The 19,623-nt window shown below is 45.6% G+C and overlaps 1 protein-coding gene across 3 annotated transcripts in view; it reads right to left on the bottom strand.

Moving 5' to 3' along the window:
• Positions 1–19,623, bottom strand: part of rab27b (RAB27B, member RAS oncogene family) — a 59,735-nt gene that overhangs the window by 17,055 nt on the left and 23,057 nt on the right. The window contains exon 1 of one of the 3 annotated variants that reach the window (XM_038287153.1): positions 12,022–12,421. The exons of 1 other annotated variant lie outside the window; for it this stretch is intronic. The gene's annotated coding sequence lies outside the window, so the exon portion shown is untranslated. Of the gene's footprint in view, positions 1–11,026; positions 11,235–12,021; positions 12,422–19,623 lie in introns of those variants that run through there. One more of the 3 variants, XM_038287152.1, reaches the window with a different exon arrangement.

The raw sequence follows: 19,623 nt of genomic DNA, 5'->3' as shown, positions 1-19,623 counted from the left end.
CTCTTTCTGCCAGTTTCCTTGGCGACCACCTGGAAAATATCCTGGTTCTAAAACCAAACACTAAAGGACTTATTGGTAAAATATATATGGCTATTAACTCTTTAAACATGGAACCTTTAACAGATGTCAAGAGGAAATGGGAGGAGGAACTGGCTACCGACTTTTCTGAAGACATACGGCCATCCATACTAAATAACATTCATGCATCCTCCATCTGCTGGAGGCAAAGAGTCATTCAGTTCAAAGTGTTCATAGTTTACTTTCGTCCAAAGTGAGACTGTCCAAAATTAAACTAGACATTGATTCCAGCTGTGATGGATATGGAGTGGAACTGGGCACCTTTCTGGCTCTGTTCTAAACTGAAAAACTTCTGGGAGCCCATTTTCACATTTCTCTCCGACTCTTTAGGTTTTAGCATTAAACCTGAGGCCACAATCGCCATATTTGGAAAATCATTGCATGAAAATTTTCATCACAAAATTAAAAATGTCATTTCTTTTGCCACACTTCTTGCTAGAAGACAATTATTGTTTAAATGGAAAGACAGACACCTGCCATCCTTTAAGTTATGGCTGGTTGATCTTATGCATCATTTGACATTAGAGAAAATCAGATTCTCTACAAGAGGCCACGCCCACAAGTTTGTCAGTGTCTGGCAACCTATTCTGAACCACATCAGGGTTATGGATCCCAGTCTCTGGAGTTATACACATGGTCATATTTTGCCTGTCCTTAATGATGCAACGGGAGGGTAGTTCGAGGCGTTAAAGGGGGAAAATTGTTCTAATGTACTTGAAATTGTATTTTTCTTGACTGAATGCTTAATAAAAATACTTTGCAGAAAGAAAAAAGTTTCTAAATCGGATGAGGACTCAGACTTTTAAATTTCCTTCTCTTCATTTGGTTTCTGATTTTTATCTGAACGAAGGGATTTTCAGCCACGGAGGATCTGGATGGGATCCATGCAGATCATCCCTCCTCCGTATTCTTCAGTTTCTGCGGTTTCCCAGTTTCTGCCTCCTCAGTGTCTGAAAGTTGTGTGGGTTGCTGTTGAGTTGGAGGTCATGTGACGGGTCAGCTGTGCGGCGGAGTGCTTCGCCTCGGGGGAGGGGGGGGGGGGGACTGGAGACACAGAACGCCCTTATCTGCTGGTCCATTAGTTCTGCTCTTCACCTCCTCCAGGATCCTCAAAGTAATTCAATGGAAATGTTGAACTTCTCACTCCAAACCAAAGGAAAACCTAAAAGCCTATTTCAGAGTATAGGTCTGCCTTTTTGACAGATTCTGTTATTTTACAGTTAATGTTGTTAAAACTGCATGTTAGAGATTTTTTATTCAACAGAGATGATGAAGATAAATCATCTGTCTGTTGCAGACATGGTGGTAAAACTGTTGCTCCATGGCGATCTGGGAATGGTGATGAGGCGCTGAGTTTTCTGCAGAGAGGAAGTTTATCATGATGAGAGGAAAATGTTTCAGACGATCTTCCCAGGAGGGAACATCCCAGCAGGGTCAGCCAGAGGTCGGAGCGGGAAGCTGACAGACGACCAAAACCCGGGAGCTTCTCTCCGACGAGGCAGCTCCATCAATTAGCAGGTCAAAGGTCATGACAGGGACAGAAACGGACGTCTGAAGAGTCAAAGCTCTCCTCTCTAGAAGCAACATGGCAGCAGGACTCGGGTTAGCAGAGCTGATTGTGAATGGCCTCGTTAACAATGAGGGCAAAACAAACTGTTCAAAAATACTTTATGAGCTGCAGAAGGAAACAGAAGTTTAGCCTTTTTGTTCTGGGATCCTCCAGGAGTTTGGACTCATTTCACTTTCCTGCATCGACTCTCTTTCAGATAAAAGATCCCCGTGTTTCATTTATAAACGCAGAGGTGGGCCCATCTCTAAAGCGCCCTCACATGGAAAATATCGGGTTAACGCATGTTTTTCAAACATGTGTCGACCTGCTAACTATCCGCTTCTAGCTCCCTTCCTACTAGCAAATAAAAGCTGGTCTAACCCCTCGCTGGCAGCTGAGTGGCCTCTGTCTCCCACGGCTGCGTGTCTGATGACATCATCACGCTGGGTTAGCATTGATGATGTCAGCGGTGGGATAGATATCAGGACAGTAAACAATGGAGAGCATCATGTAAGGAAGCCAGGGCATAGTCGGTGTGCTTTATTGTTTCTATTATCTGAATCCATCTCACCAGAGCCGCTCCATGTTTATCCAATGGAAACAGAGGCTGGTTCTGCTTGTTAGCTCAGAAGCGACTGGCGCGGCGTGTTGACGTCCGTTGCGTTCAATGGTATCACGTAATTTAGCGGGTCTGGTTCCCACAGCGTGTTGATCAGAGGCGAGGTGATTTTAATGCAGGTCGCTTGCTGAGTCTTTTCACCCGGGTAGACACGCGTCACTGGGCAGTTCCCACCAAGCCCATTGTTCTGGTTTAAACTGGTTTTTACCCAGTGGGAAAAGGGGATATGAAGTGAGCACTTGCTGTAAAACCTTCAGCTTGATTTAAAATATTTACTTAAAGTGCACAACTAATGTATAATTATATAATTAGTTTAAAATGAAATAAAAAAAGCCTTTTGTTATGAATGTCTGAGGTTAAAGGGGAAGCTCCTCCCTACAGCTACATTAATTCCTTTGCCAGTGTTTCCACCTCTACGATTTTTTGCTAAATCTAGCGACTTTTCAGACCCTCCTAGGACTTTATCTCAAAAAAGCACCTAGAACCAAATCGAGCCACTTTTTCCTGTCTAAATGGAGACTTCGGCGAAACAAAAGCACCGATCTCTGTCCACCTGCCTCTTTCTTCTTCGTTTTTTTTATTTGCTAGATGGCAACGAACTAATGGTGTATTTATGTCCCCAGTTTCTATGGAGTGTGGAACTAAAAGGCTGAAATATATAAATGTTATATCTCCACATTTCTTCCTCCCTCCTATCACATCTCTCTGCGCTGCTTTGACAGGCAGTCAAAAGAAATCCAACGATTTTAGGGATTCAGAATCTCCTGCAGCCGATAACATGAGTTATCCAAATTAGACCTTGACATCGTTAAGCGCCTTTTAGGACAGCTAATAGCGAATTTTCTTGCTAAGGCGTAAAAAACACTGGACAAAACATAAAAAAAAATAGAATATAATCCAGTCAGTGAATAGTTCCATCTGAAATGAATAAAATTAGTTGTTTTAATGGTTATAGAGTCAGATATGAGGCGGTAATGTTTGATTTATCTAAAGGTTTTTATCTGTTACTGTCTAAATGACTTTGGTTGTAATTTAAGGACAGATTCTAATATATCTGCAGGGTGGAGAATATAAATCTTATTTTTTATCTACTATTTTGCACAATTTGCTTTACTAAGTATTTTTTGTTGAATATAAAAGATTTTGCAGATATATTTTTATACATACATTGTTTAGATTTGCTTATATCTTTCTACTCCTTTTATAGATTAGACTAGACCTGAATAGAGTAGAATAGAATAGAAAATCCCTTTATTGTCCCACATTGGGGGAAATTCTGCTGTTTGAAGCAACAAAAAGACTATAGCAAAAAATGGTCACACAAATGTGGACCTTAGGAAAATGTCTAAGAATAACATAATAGTGAAGAGTTAAAAGATAAACAATAAATCCTGTAAAGTGTTTTAACAATATAAAGCTGGAGAATTAATAACCAATATGCAGCTATGGACATTTTTAAAGTAATTTGAAAATAGCAGCAACATCAGAGATGTGCAGAATGACAGCAGCAGGTTATTTAATTGACGAAGGTGGAAACTGAGCAGAATCAGCATGAATGGAAGAACTGGTTGAGGTTACTGGGAACAGTGGTGGTTCTAGAGTCTTCCAGCTGCTGGGAGGAAGGATCTGTGATAACGCTCCCTGGTGCATTTAAGGTGCAGCAGTCTGTCACTGAAGGAGCTGTCCAGTTCAGCACCAGCAGAACCAGCATGGGGGGGGGGGAGCTGGACCTCCCCACTGAGTCCAGAGGGCATCCAATCAGAGCTGGCCTTCCTGATCACCTCCGTTCTCTCAGCCTAAACCCTCAGATCGTATCACCAAACCCAAAGAGTAGCTCTTCTAAAACCTTTCTGCATTCATTAAACATCTACAGATAAACCTTTAATTCTCCTTTTTACATATTTTACCCTTTAATTTCCTCCTAAAGAGCTTGAAGTGAAGCAAACAAAAACTCAGATGCGTCAGCGAGAACCAAAATGTGTCCCAGTAATCCGTTTATCTGTCAGAGTTAAGATCATTGCTCCTGGTGAGCTGGACTAGAGATCGTTAAAGCACTCAGTGCTGACACCTGCTCTGTGGGGAAGATTTAATCACACATCCCTGGGGAAGAAGACATTCAGGGTGTGAGAAGAAAGCAGGTCGGACTGCCTCTGAATGCACCCAGGAGCCAAACCATCCTGCATCACCAGGTCAGAGGGCCCAACGGAAGCGTCTCCTTTTTAATTCAGTTTATTTTATAACACTAATTAACAAAACCTTTCATCTCAAGGCACTTCAGAGACAAGTCAGTCAGATTTGGTTCAGTTTTCTAAAGAAAACCAGCTAATTACAACCAGTTATTGCTTATCCAGGATTCTTTCCTCCTTGGTGAGGATGTGGCGACAGTGGAGAGGAAAAACTCCCTTTGAACAGGAAGAAACCTCCAGCAGAACCAGGCTCAGTGTGAGCGGCCATCTGCTGAGGCCCACTGGGGTTCAAGGAGACAGAAGCAGACAGAAAAAAACGTTTTATGATAGATAAGCTAACGGTAAGCTAGCTCCACAGGAAGCTCTGTCATGGAAAGAAACGGTTAATCAGACCAGCTGTGAGCCAGTTTTCATGTGAAAGGGATGAAAGGCAGAACGTCCAGTTAGTTCCAGTAGAAGCTGGGCCGATAGCTCTAGGAGAGAAACAGGACTTAACACTGGAAAACAGGCTCCAACATCTATATTCGAAGCAGTTAAGTTTGATCAACTAACAAACTCATGTTTTAATGCAAACTGTTCCAACTTAACAAACAAGTCAGGGGGGGGGGGAGATTACTTTTAGGCAATACTAGGGAGTTTCCTGGGGGCCCCATAAAACTCTGTTTACATGTATGGTTAATACAAAAATTCTTTATTTGTGCACATTAATTATGTTTCTGATCAAAATCCTTTGGCTAAAATGCCATCAGAACGCTGATAATATTAAGTGTGTCTCAGCCCCCCCCTTCAGTGTCCGCCATATTGGATCAGTCCATTTGCTGCACATGTTCAGAAAGGTCCAAACAGACAGCAGCAAACCATTTGAAAACAAACCATGCAAAGAGCAGTGTTGCCAACTTAGCGCTTTAGTCGCTATATTTAGCCACTTTTCAGACCCCTCTAGCACTTTGATTTCTAAAAAGCTCCTAGCGCCAAATCTAGAGACTTTTTTCTGCTACTGGAGACTTTGGAGACAACATCTAAAAGCAGCGAACTCTGCTCTCCAGAGCGAGTAGATTGGTAACCCCGCCTCCTGCTCTCCTCTATCTTGTCTGCTGTCATGATTCATGCAGCTATTATTTCATCCAAATGAAAAATGGAGAACAGATAAGCAGATCATGGTCAGTTTAAAGGGGGAAATGTGAGGTTCTATTGTGGAGGATCGTTGCTTCATTTACAAAATGAACTTGAATTACTGTATTTTCCAGACTATAGAGTGCACCTCACTTTAAGTCATGGCCAATATTTTTTTTAAACTGGAAATATATATAAGCTGCATCAGGCTGTAAGCCGGGGATATCTACTGAACTGTCTTCCACCAACCTGTAGGGGGAGCTCTACATATTGCCCCTGGAGTAGGGAGGAGGAAGAATGCTAGCTACTGTTAGCTTGTTAGCTCACAGCAGTGAGAGCTTCTACTGAAAGATGGAGCTTCATCAGCTCTTTATTTCAGCTCTGCAGGAGTTCAGCTCAGTCTCTTCATTAGTTCAGCAGCTTTAATGCAGCAATTAAATGTCAAAACGTGGAAATTCTGAACATTTGTTCTATATCTAACCTGCTGCTAGCATGTTAGCTAAATTAAAATTGGCCCCTTATTCTTTCATTTTCAACTTTTTCTCCGTCTGGCGGTTCGGACAATTCTACAAAAAAGCCGCACCTTCTTATGAGCCGCATAGTTCAAAGCGTGGGGAAAGAAGTAGGAGCTTATAGTCCAGAAAATACGGTAGCTCATTTATAGGTTTGTGAACTTAGTTTATTTGAGAAAAAGTGAACTATGAACGTGAGCTGGTTCGTTTTGATCTGTGTGAACTGAAGTTTGAGCTCATTGTTTTTAATCAGGAACTGGGAAAACATTGTGTGAGGGGACGTCAGGTGTTCGGGAGTCATGGTTGCGTCCCGCTGGCTGCCCTACTGGCCGCCCCACTGGCCGCCCTACTGGCCGCCCCACTGGCCGCCCCACTGGCCGCCCCCTGGCCGCCCCACTGGCCGCCCCACTGGCCGCCCCCTGGCCGCCCCACTGGCCGCCCCACTGGCCGCCCCACTGGCCGCCCCACTGGCCGCCCCACTGGCCGCCCTACTGGCCGCCCCACTGGCCGCCCTACTGGCCGCCCCACTGGCCGCCCCACTGGCCGCCCCACTGGCCGCCCCACTGGCCGCCCCACTGGCCGCCCCACTGGCCGCCCCACTGGCCGCCCCACTGGCCGCCCCACTGGCCGCCCCACTGGCCGCCCCACTGGCCGCCCTACTGGCCGCCCCACTGGCCGCCCCACTGGCCGCCCCACTGGCCGCCCCACTGGCCGCCCTACTGGCCGCCCCACTGGCCGCCCCACTGGCCGCCCCACTGGCCGCCCCACTGGCCGCCCCACTGGCCGCCCTACTGGCCGCCCCACTGGCCGCCCCACTGGCCGCCCCCTGGCCGCCCCACTGGCCGCCCCCTGGCCGCCCTACTGGCCGCCCCACTGGCCGCCCCACTGGCCGCCCCACTGGCCGCCCCACTGCCCGCCCCCTGGCCGCCCCACTGGCCGCCCCACTGGCCGCCCCCTGGCCGCCCCACTGGCCGCCCCACTGGCCGCCCCACTGGCCGCCCCACTGCCCGCCCCCTGGCCGCCCCACTGGCCGCCCCACTGGCCGCCCCACTGGCCGCCCCACTGGCCGCCCCACTGGCCGCCCTACTGGCCGCCCCACTGGCCGCCCTACTGGCCGCCCCACTGGCCGCCCTACTGGCCGCCCCACTGGCCGCCCCACTGGCCGCCCCACTGGCCGCCCCACTGGCCGCCCCCTGGCCGCCCTACTGGCCGCCCCACTGGCCGCCCCACTGGCCGCCCCACTGGCCGCCCCACTGCCCGCCCCCTGGCCGCCCCACTGGCCGCCCCACTGGCCGCCCCCTGGCCGCCCCACTGGCCGCCCCACTGGCCGCCCCACTGGCCGCCCCACTGCCCGCCCCCTGGCCGCCCCACTGGCCGCCCCACTGGCCGCCCCACTGGCCGCCCCACTGGCCGCCCCACTGGCCGCCCTACTGGCCGCCCCACTGGCCGCCCTACTGGCCGCCCCACTGGCCGCCCCACTGGCCGCCCCACTGGCCGCCCCACTGGCCGCCCCACTGGCCGCCCCACTGGCCGCCCCACTGGCCGCCCTACTGGCCGCCCCACTGGCCGCCCTACTGGCCGCCCCACTGGCCGCCCCACTGGCCGCCCCACTGGCCGCCCTACTGGCCGCCCCACTGGCCGCCCTACTGGCCGCCCCACTGGCCGCCCCACTGCCCGCCCCCTGGCCGCCCCACTGGCCGCCCCCTGGCCGCCCTACTGGCCGCCCCACTGGCCGCCCTACTGGCCGCCCCACTGGCCGCCCCACTGGCCGCCCCACTGCCCGCCCCCTGGCCGCCCCACTGGCCGCCCCACTGGCCGCCCCCTGGCCGCCCCACTGGCCGCCCCACTGGCCGCCCCCTGGCCGCCCCACTGGCCGCCCCACTGGCCGCCCCACTGGCCGCCCCACTGGCCGCCCCACTGGCCGCCCTACTGGCCGCCCTACTGGCCGCCCCACTGGCCGCCCTACTGGCCGCCCTACTGGCCGCCCCTGGTCAGTATAAATTGTAGTAGCCTCAGTTTAGCATTTCCTCCCATTCTGCGCAGCCAGTGATGTAACATTAAAATCACACAATAAACCAGCATCTGAGGAGGTTTTTACTGAAGTCTTTCTGATTTCTACAGGCAGATTTACCACTATAGTAGGTCCAAACCCTGAAATTATGGCTTTTAGTTTCAGTGGCCACCCCAAGATTTTTAGTGGCCCCATCTGCCCCCCCAATTAAACATTTCTGGAGGCGCCACTGCTCACGTCATCTAACATCAACATCATTGACTTATTGGTTCCCTTAGTTCATAAATATATTACTCTTTAACTCTTCAGTGCTAAGACTTACTGAGGCAATGGAATTATCTTAAGTAATGATCTTGGTGATTAAGTAAGATAATTGGAATAAGAGAACAGAATTTGGGGTGGGGGGGGGGTAGTTTCGGTCTGGGAACAGCTGACCTGAGGGGTTCATCCAACAGGAAAAGGATAATCACACATTGTTAGGAGTTTCTAGAGGAAACCTGCTGAGCTGTAAACTCTAGAGAGGCTCTCTGTACTTTGACCCTGATGTAAACAACCCAGACTCAACTACTGGCTCAGCTGTTTTATAAATCAAAAAAAGAGGAAATGCGTCCGATATCAGAGCAGGAGGAGGATGATCTATCTGCACTTTCCCATGTTTGAATTTTATCAGCTGCTTTCTAACGCTCAGCAAATAAAAGAGGACCACAGTGTTTAAAGCAGCGCTGTTTAACATTGAACAACTGGGGGCGCTAGATCTGTAACTTCCTAGATTAGTGAACCCTGATTTCTCCTGTTTGGATTTGGAGGAAACCTGATGTATTTACAATTACATGGATGTACATCATGTATTCACAATACATCATGTCGTTTTGTATAAACCCTGTTTACACAAAGCAGCAATAAAAGTCTAATCTGGACATTTTGAATTGAAAGAGCTTCCTGGATGGGAAGCAAAAAGCCTTTAAACTTGGAAACAAAGTAGATTGATTTTTTTTTTTTACATTTTGGAATGACTATGATGGATGACTGAGAATCTCCACCAGCGCATCAACTCCAACCTTTAGGCGGGTCGTCGGCCATCTTTATCTCAGCATTTTATCTTTCTCTGTGCTTCGATGGTTCTTCCAGTCTATCAACAAAAACTGAGCTGCTGAGCGACAAACCCTGGAAAATACAACGTCTCTAAAATGTGAATCACAGAAAGCAATCGGATGTTTTATGTTACACACATTAAAGTAAAAGGTAGAACAGACGGCATTACAGGAAAAACAAGCTCAGCCTGCTTCCAGGTATCAACACAATGCCAGGGCGGAAAGATCTCCAGATCTTTCCATTTCCCATCAACCTGGGAAGGGTTATCAGGTCATCTCCAAACCCACTGAAGTCCAGCATCCTGCAGAGACGGAGTCCGTCCATCCCAGCAGATCCGGGCTTAGAGGAAGGACCACAAACTCAAGACCTCTGAATCGACTCGAGTCCAATCTGTTTAGTTTAATTCCATGCATCCATCTTCTTCGGCTTATCCGGGATTCGGGTCAGTAGACCAGCTCCTCCGGGGGAATCCCAAGGCGCTCCCAGGCCAGCAAAGAAATATAGTCCCTCCAGCGTGTCCTGGGTCTCCCCCTGGGCTTCCTCCCGGTGGGACGTGCCTGGAACACCTCACCAGGGAGACGTCCAGGAGGCATCCTAACCAGATGCCGGAGCCACCTCAACTGGCTCCTCTCGACGTGGAGGAGCAGCGGCTCTACTCTGAGTCTCCCCCGAATGACTACGGAAAAAACTCATTTCTTCCGCTTGGATTCAGGATCTCGTTCTTTCTATCATGAACCAAAGCTCCAGATCATGAGTTAAAAAAAAAAAAAATCGTTGCATTTCCGAATTCTCCCGAATGGTTCCCGACTTTAAACTAGTGAATAAAGTGAATGTGATTGGTCGATTATCTAGGGGGCGGGATTGTTGTGGTGGAAGGTTTGCAAGCTGGTTTGGTTGTAGCCGGTTTGTGGGAAGCATCTTGCTAACCAGTTAGCATCTTAGTGCTAGCAGGTTCCCAATGGGAAATTCCATTGGGACCAAGTAGCTCTAAATTGGTGACTTAGAAACGACGCTGTCAAGGAACGCTATGGACAGCGGAAACATGCAAGAGGAGGAGAGTTTAGTGTCGGAGGTCATGGATGAGTCTCCTCCGTCATCCATTTTTTATTTAGAGGAGGAAAGCGGGGACGAAGATGTTGTGGAAGAGGACGCCAGGGCGGCAGAAGCTTGGTTTGGTGTAGAAGGCTTCCAGCCGTACATGTTTGAGCCCTTGCCTCGCAACGCTGCCAGTTCTGTTAGCTCTACGCCTGCCGAAGACACAGACGTCCATCCCCGTGAACACTGGGACGCAACTCAATGGGAAAGGAAAGGATTCTGGTTTCAACCGTTGCGTATATTAGCTGCGACACATGAATCAAGATGCTATGACCGAAAACATTTGATTGACAGATGACCGTTGATATATGATTGGTTCAATTTAGGTGTTCAGGCTGACGTAGAACTAACTGGCCTGCAGAAGATAACGGAAATCACAGATTTTAAGATAGGATCTTTTTTTTAGGAAGGCTGGGATTAATATAGATTTTTTTTTTTTATTTTAGATAATTTAGTGATTTTCCCAACTGGAAATAATGACTTAGAAGAAATGAGTGAGCAGAAAGTAAAAGTCTGGATCAGTTTTAGGATTTTTGGTGGAAGCAGAAGGCTGCTTTTCTGCTCTACGTCAGAACATCAGCGCCGTCATGAGACTGGAAGCAGAGAGGCTGTTATCAGGTCCTGGAAGGAGGTGTTTTCCCTCTAAGCTGATCACATTACCTCTTTTCAAACCCTTCCTCTCCATGTCTCCCCTGACACCATCGCTTCCCGAGGAGCCCGGTTCACAGCCAGCAAATCACATGGGGAGAAAACTCCTGCAGAAGCTCCTACCTCTCAGAGGTTCCTCAGCTGGTTGACCGTCAGATCCTGAGGGAGATGCAAAGCGTCCGCAGCAGCCGGCCAGTTACCCAGCATTTACACCCAGCCACTGACTCACTGGCCGGGACGGTGGAAGCACTGGGAGACGGACTGCCGTTCAGCTGGAGGCAGCGGAGCAGGAGCCACTCCTTCCTCTGAGCAGCTGACTGGCCGTCTGGCTGCAGGAAGCCCAGCATGATTGGTTTAACAGCAACCCTGCTGCCTCAGTGCCCCCCTGGGAGCCCGCAGCAGCTGGGGAAACTATTCACACCCCTGGTCTGATCAAAACAACCGTTCTATTATACATGGATCTATGTCATTAAATAAGTGATGCATAGATGTTAAAGCAGAGCAGTCTGTCATCATGAGACCCCCCCCCCCCCCCCCCCCCAGGCCTGTCACATGTTCCCTATCAGATTCAGTCTGACTTTGACTAGGCCATTCTAATACAGGAATATGCTTCATTTAAAACAGTCATTCCGTCTCTGATCACATCATAAGGAAGGTTGCTTCACTTCCCTCCAGTCAACACAAAGCTTCCCCACAGCATGATGCTGCCACCACCATGTGTCGCCGCGGCAGATGGCTTCCTGCCACAACTCCATTATGGTGTGCAGAGAACAAAACTGAAATCTTTGTGGTTGCTTTGATGAAGAACTGTGAGAGTGACGGTGAACTGTCCAGATCTATAGCAGTTAGAGCCTTGGAGGTTCTACCCAGTTTCCCACAGACTTGCCCTGATGGTCATTTATCGTTTGGTGAGTGATTGACAAACCCAAAAAGCTAAAACCCTGAAAGAACAGCTTGGTATTCCAACCTTCCCATCACAGAGGAACCCAGGGAACGTCCACAGAAAGAACCAAACATTATCCAGGGAACAAAGAAAGCTGGTTGCTTCCAGAGATTCTCCAGCATAAAGACTATAAAGAACATCGCAGCTAAACCAGTGAAATGAACAAAATGCCAACCTGTGGATGAGAAGCCCTCTTGGCAGCCGATTGGTTCTCTACTAGGTGGGAGATTTGTCTCCCTCTAATTGTTTCTGTATGAAATCAGAGGCTGAGATCCAGCGAGGCGGCACACCCCCACCTCAGGACGTGTCGGACTGCGTGTCTGAGTGAAGCACAACAGGAAGTCAGCAAGAAACGAGGCGGACGAGCTTAACTCTGTCATTATCTGCAGCAGGATCTTAAAAAATGGAAACGCTGCAAAACCTGTAGCCGTTTCAACAGAGAGAGAAATGAGGACTTTTCCTGAAGGTCGATCCAGACTGGGAGGAATCCTGATGGCTCCGTCACCTCCTGGACTGGAGCAGATTCAGGGTCAGATGCTGGATCCCTCTGTTCTCAGACCAGCAGAGTCCATACCTGATTATCCCTTTAGTCAGGCACAAAAAAACTATTTAAATACTTTTTGGTCTTTTTGAAGTGTACAGCAATCTCACTTTAAAAGGGTTCAGTCAGTTAGCATTAGCATTCAGTTCAGAACTCTGAAAAACCGTCAGCAGCAGAATCAGAAAGTTTCTTTCAGATAAAATACAAACACATAAAAGAACATCTAATGTACTGATCTTTGACTAAAGCAGAGAACGGCAGCGCAGGAAACGGACCAATCAGCAGCCGGACGACGGCTCACAGTCTGACGGCGGAAACAGACCGGCTTTTATTTTCTACTCACTGAAATAAACTAATGACAGTTTTTAAAACTCAGTTTCCCAAAGTTGAGCAGGATGTTGAAGTTCCTGCATGGCTGAAGATTTGACTCTAAACGCTTTTTTTAATGAGCCAGAATTACTTCAATGATTGATAAAATGGTTTAAGGTCGACTCTGATTTATTTATGTTCATATTTTCTAAGTTTCTTTCTGTCTGAATTTAAACTCTTCAGGTGTCTGAGTTTAAACTGCAGAAATATTTGCAGAACCTTTGCAGTGATTGTTTTTGACTTGCAAGGAAAGAGTTCAGGTTCCATGTTTACTTCATATAAATTAACTAAATTTGATTGAACTTTATGTCCTTGTTGCCAGAAATGTTGAAGCGGCTCAAATCAATGAGCGATGCAGAGATAAGGTGGAAAACATCATATGAAGCATAAGAACGTCTTTGTTCTTTATTGTGAGATCTTTAGGGGAAATTCCTCCATTAATCGCTTATGATGAATAATATTTCCTTTAATTTTCAACTTTAACTGATGGAGCGTCAGAACAAGCATGTTTGGCAGAAATGATTCATCTAATAATAACTCAGGAACTATGATGTGAAAAATACATTTTATCGTAATCCTCTAATCTGCCTCGATTAGGCTAATAATAATTTAGCTAATTTGATTTAATGAGACTTTTTGTTTTAGATTTTAATTTAGATCTAAACAGAACTACAGTATGTTAGATTAGATTTGTTTCACTTTTAACTGGATTAGTTTTGACTTTAATCAGATTAGTTTTGGGTTAGGGTTATTTTAACTGAATTAGTTGAGATTTTAACAGGATTACTTTTGATTTTAACCCAATTCGGATTAGCTGAGATTCTCACTGGATTAGTTGAGATTCTCACTGGATTAGCTGAGATTCTCACTGGATTAGTTGAGATTTTAACCGGATTAGTTTAGATTTTAACCGAATTCAGATTAGCTGAGATTCTCACTGGATTAGCTGAGATTTTAACTGGATTAGTTTAGATTTTAACCGAATTCGGATTAGTTGAGATTCTCACTGGATTAGCTGAGATTTTAACTGGATTACTTTTGATTTTAACCCAATTCGGATTAGCTGAGATTCTCACTGGATTAGCTGAGATTCTCACTGGATAAGCTGAGATTTTAACCGGATTAGTTTAGATTTTAACCGAATTCAGATTAGCTGAGATTCTAACTGGATTAGCTGAGATTTTAACTGGATTAGTTTAGATTTTAACCGAATTCAGATTAGCTGAGATTCTAACTGGATTAGCTGAGATTTTAACTGGATTAGTTTAGATTTTAACCGAATTCGGATTAGCTGAGATTCTCACTGGATTAGCTGAGATTTTAACTGGATTAGTTTAGATTTTAACCGAATTCAGATTAGCTGAGATTCTCACTGGATTAGCTGAGATTTTAACTGGATTAGTTTAGATTTTAACCGAATTCAGATTAGCTGAGATTCTCACTGGATAAGCTGAGATTTTAACCGGATTAGTTTAGATTTTAACCGAATTCAGATTAGCTGAGATTCTCACTGGATTAGCTGAGATTTTAACTGGATTAGTTTAGATTTTAACCGAATTCGGATTAGTTGAGATTCTCACTGGATTAGGCCTGAGTTCAGTGTCACTGACTTTAATCTGCTATTCCTGTTAGCGCAGAATACTTAAGCATCAATGCGCCCTGGTAACCGGAAAAAAATGTTTATATATGTTGACTCATCAAAACTGATAAACGATACGATCTAATAATTACTACATTCAGAGGTGTGCTTTGGTGGCGCAGTGGTTGGCGCACATGACCCGTGTACGGAGGCCTTAGTCCTTGATGCGGGCGATTCGGGTTCGAATCCGGCCTGCGGTCCTTTCCAGCACGCCTCTCTCTCATTCCCACTTTCCTGTCAGCCTACTGTCCTACTAGTGCTGTAAAAACTCAAAAAAAATAAAATAAATTCAAATATTTTACCACTGCAGATGTTCTGAATATTGTCTTTAAAAAAATAATAATTTTAATCCAGACGTTTTAGCTATAACTATATCAAATAATTTAGCAGATAAAGAATAAATGTGACATTTATTCACGTACCTCAGGGATCACATCACGATAGTTGTGAAAAACAATGTGCGATGCTCCCACTGGGGTCCAGCCTGCAGCTGCAGCTGCATTCGCCTCCTTCAGACCCAGGAAGAGAAACTGCTGCTACAAGAGCAGACTAAGCTAAGTCTATCCTCAGCTTTACTGCATTTTATTTATATTTTATTCTGACTTCATTGTGTAAATGGAGGCGTTTACATACCGTAGGAACTTACTCCACTGAGAAAACATTTTCAACACCAGCTGATGAACATCTAGACCAATTTAATTTTCATGTTTTATGCTTTTAGCCTGAAAGACATTTTCAGTCCTTCAATCACCTCCCATCCCTCATCTCTGATTGGGTGATCGTCAAAAGGGCAGCCGGGTCAAACCAATCATCTGAGACTGAAACATAGAAACATTACAGCCATGCAAGAGAATGACAGCAATTCCCCCAATTCCCAGTCAACCAGCGAGAAGCTGTGAGAAATTAATTGGTTGTTTGTTGGACGTGTCTCTGCGGCTTTGGACAGAGACGCACAGCTGTCACAGAGATGGAAACCAGTTTATTAAGCCAGTTCATAACCAGTCTCACAGCAGACAGCGGTTAGCACGGTTCACGGGGCTCTGATCACTAATGTGGGTGTTGACACCATGAAGGGGGGGGGGGGGCTTCCCAGAAATACGACAACCTGAGGCAGAAACGGCTTCATCTGCCTCATCAGATTCACATCAAACTTCCATCAGAATTTCACCGTCAAACAGAAAAGAAAAGGAAGTCCTTCAGGAAACGGGGGGGGGTTCAACGACCAGCAGGCTTTTAGGAATATTTCATGGGGTGTCCATCTTGGTGCATCACATCTTTAGGCTTTGCACAGCGTAGGGGGGCGGGGGGGATCCTCTCCTGAAAAAGGTTGAAATTTAGACTCTGAACCCGTTTCCTGCATTTTGAGGCGAAAGCAGCAGTTTGTCTTTATTCCAACGATACTTTAGTCCTGATTATGGGAAGGATGTGAGCTGGACTAGAGGTGGACGATTCATCAGGAAGAGATTAAATCGTTTTTAGAGAAAATGTTTTTTTTCTTAGGATAATTCAAACAATCAGAAAGTTTAGCTTGAATTTTCTACTTAAAGGGAAACTTGGTTGTTACATAAACAACTAGTTGAACATTAATGACAAACTGAAAAACAGTCTGCAATAGGGATGGAACGGTTTATGAAAACCGTCCGAACCGTTCGGTTCGACTGTCTCGGTTCGGTTCGCGTGTGTTTCGTTCGGTTCATGCGCTGCTCCTTTTTCTCATAGAGGAAGCGATTACACTCCAGAGCAGAAGGTGGCGGTACTGCGACCAAAGCCAACCACCAGTAGTAAACAACAAGAAGAAGAAGCGAAGCAGCGTAGCCGGGTGTAGCAGAAAAAAATCAGTTGTTGTGGAGAATTGTGTGGGTATGGCGAGTGGGAAAGAACAGGAGTTGGAAGACGCGCCAGCAGCACTTTATAGGTCTGCTGTATGGGACCACTTTGCATTTAGAGTGACCTACGATGACGGCGGGAAGAAAGCTGTGGATAAAAGTGCAACAGCGTGCAAGCATTGTGCAACACGTTTTGTTTATGCTAACAGCAACACGACCAACATGTCAGGCTAACCCTGAAATCCCTCATACTCCGTCAGCGCTCCGCCCCGCTGCGCTCCAGACCGGCTGCTCAAAGCAAAGCCTGCAGCCTCCGCTGTGGCTCCCGTCCGCTCCGCTCTGAGTTCCTTGGAGATGGTAGAGGGCATGCGCCAGATACGGTGGCTGAGAAGTGCAAAACATATTTACAATTAAAAAACAAAATAACATTTGAAGAAACAAAATTATATTTTATGAAACAAATGTATTTTTTTTTTTAAAAAGTTTACATTTTTAAAAACAAATTTATATTTTAGGAAACAAATTCACATTTTAAATAAGTTAGATTTTAGGTGAGAGAAAGTTTCATTTTAGAGAAAAAAAAATACATTATAGGGAAACAAATTTACATCTAAAAAAAAATGGACCGTTCAGAAACACTTGTACAAGTGCAAAGACAAAACTGCAAGCGGCAAAACACAGTTACATAGCCAAAAACAAATGAACAAAAGACGGCTACACGGAAAGGGAATGTCCCAGTGGCCGGATGTGACGTCACCATTACCCTGACTTGTAGTACAAACAGCTCAATCTGTAGTCCTCCTGCCTCACGTGAAAAGACAGCGGCGATTTTATTATTGTGGAGCAAATTTCAGCCAATTTACACCATTTTGTTCTTCGTGCGGACGGTCTCTGGAACTTTTACGGGACACAGAGACCACAATTAGGGCAAAACATTGTTCGGTTAGCGTAAACTTAAGAAAAACAGCTTCAGTGCAATTCTTTCCATCTAAAATCGCCGCTGTCTTTTCACGTGAGGCAGGAGGACTACAGATTGAGCTGTTTGTACTACAAGTCAGGGTAATGGTGACGTCACATCCGGCCACTGGGACATTCCCTTTCCGTGTAGCCGTCTTTTGTTCATTTGTTTTTGGCTATGTAACTGTGTTTTGCCGCTTGCAGTTTTGTCTTTGCACTTGTACAAGTGTTTCTGAACGGTCCATTTTTTTTTAGATGTAAATTTGTTTCCCTATAATGTATTTTTTTTTCTCTAAAATGAAACTTTCTCTCACCTAAAATCTAACTTATTTAAAATGTGAATTTGTTTCCTAAAATATAAATTTGCTTCCTAAAATGTAAATTTGTTTTTAAAAATTTAAACTTTTTTTTCAAAAATACATTTGTTTCATAAAATATAATTTTGTTTCTTCAAATGTTATTTAGTTTTTTTATTTGTTAATGTGTTTTTTAATTGTAAATGTGTTTTGCACTTCTCAGCCACCATAGCCAGATGATTAAATTCAAAGCAGCAAAACATGCGGAAATGATCCATGGTTTCCGCGGATCATTAAAAATAATTACAATTCATTAATTTTTTTTTCTCATTAATTTCATAAATTTTTATGGGATCAACATATACCCAACCGAAAACCGTGACCACGAAACCGTGAATCGAACCGAACCGTGGATTTTGTGAACCGTTCCACCCCTAGTCTACAAAAACTGCAAGATCATCTGCAAATTAAGGTGTCAGAAGTATTCAGATTTATTCCTCAAGTATAAATCCTGCTGCTTGTCTACAGTGAAAAGAAGGACTGGGTTATTTACTTTGGCCTTTTTGGAAACACAGGAAGGAGCAATCAGCTAAGTGAGCTTAGTGCTTGGAAAAAATCTTTCATTCCTTTAGAGACAGCATGAAAAGTCAGCTGAGTACAAAACATAGAGAGGAAAACAAGAAGAAAAGGGACAAGAAGAGAGGGACACAACCTAGAACAGATAATGGATGTCTATTCTATTAACATTTCTACATCTGGAGAATGGGTCTGTTCTTTGTGTTGTGTTCTCAGTTCAAAGGGGCCCCCTGCCTGTCTTTGCCTAGGGCCCCACATTTCCTACATCCTCCCCTGGTTGGAGCATTTTTTAAATTTAATTTTATCTCCAATAATCTAATGGATTTCATCAGAACCGCACTGTGCTGGTTTGGAGCGTCAGATTAATGATTCTAGTGAAACCTAGAAAAGAAAAAAAGCTTCTACATCAATCAATCTATAGTTTTCAGGAAAGTTTCTGAAAACATCAGCAGTCTGGAGGATTTCTGACTTAAATAAAATAAAACATAACTGGAGCTGTAGATCCAAAACAATCTAAGCAGAGGGAAGAAAAATTACAATTATTAAGATTAAAAACTCTCCTCAGAGTCAGAGAAGAGATCAATCCATGTTTTTGTCCAGGAAACCAGCTTAGAAATGTGTAGAATAGAACTAATCTACCGACTCGGTCTGTTTGGTACGAGCTGAGCTCAGCGAGGATGAGTCCGTCATGCGGTTTCAAGAACAGACATATCAAAATTTTTTACTCCACATACGGCTTTGGTACGCCCTAATCTTCCCTTGGAAACTTTACTCAAATGTTAAAAATTTCATGAGCAACAGCTGCTGCAGTTTTGTTGCTGGACGCGCCGCATCAACCAATGAGAGGAGCTGATCTGGGAGCTGGCAGGGAGTCAGACGCAGCACTGCTGATGCAGAGCGCTATGATCACTCCTCTGAAACAGTTTATTAACGCCTAAATTAACTTCAAATGTAGAAACCTGCCGGCAGAATATGTTGGCTTTTATTATCCTGCTGCCTGCAGTTTGTAGCACAGACCTGAAAAACGCTAACATCTACTTCCAGCCGCCACCAACAGGAGGGGAAAACCCTGGAGAGGCGAGCGGGCCTGAGGCAGCTGCTGCTGGGGATTCCCAGTGACAGCGCAGCGCCGGTATGTGGGGGTCTGAGCGGCTCCCACAGAGAAATAATCTTTGAAGGCAGGATGGTAATCTGGATGAACTGACTGCACAGACCATGTTTTCAGGAGGACTTTCTCACTTCAACATAGATTCTAACTACTTTCTACCCGCTGATCACAGCTAATATAGCAAAGCTTCTCTGATGGCGTTCGGTATGAACGTAGCATCAGACTTTCTGATTGGTTGAATAAACCTATGAAACATAATATTGCAGCTAAAATGATCTCATGTCTTCCTTATGAAATTTCCACCTCCAGTGAAGCTCACATCCTTCCCATAATCAGGACTAAATTAGAGTTGGAACAAAGACAAAAAGTTAGCTGCCTTCCACCTCAAAATGTATTTGTGTGTGAAATGTCTTCTTTTTCAGCCCTAGTACTGTTCCAGTTCACTAGAACAGCAGACAGAGAAAA

The sequence above is a fragment of the Cyprinodon tularosa genome, unplaced genomic scaffold (genome assembly GCF_016077235.1).
Source record: "Cyprinodon tularosa strain WSP-4 unplaced genomic scaffold, ASM1607723v1 ctg236, whole genome shotgun sequence".
NCBI lineage: Eukaryota > Metazoa > Chordata > Actinopteri > Cyprinodontiformes > Cyprinodontidae > Cyprinodon > Cyprinodon tularosa.
This window is presented reverse-complemented; position numbering and strand designations above follow the sequence as displayed.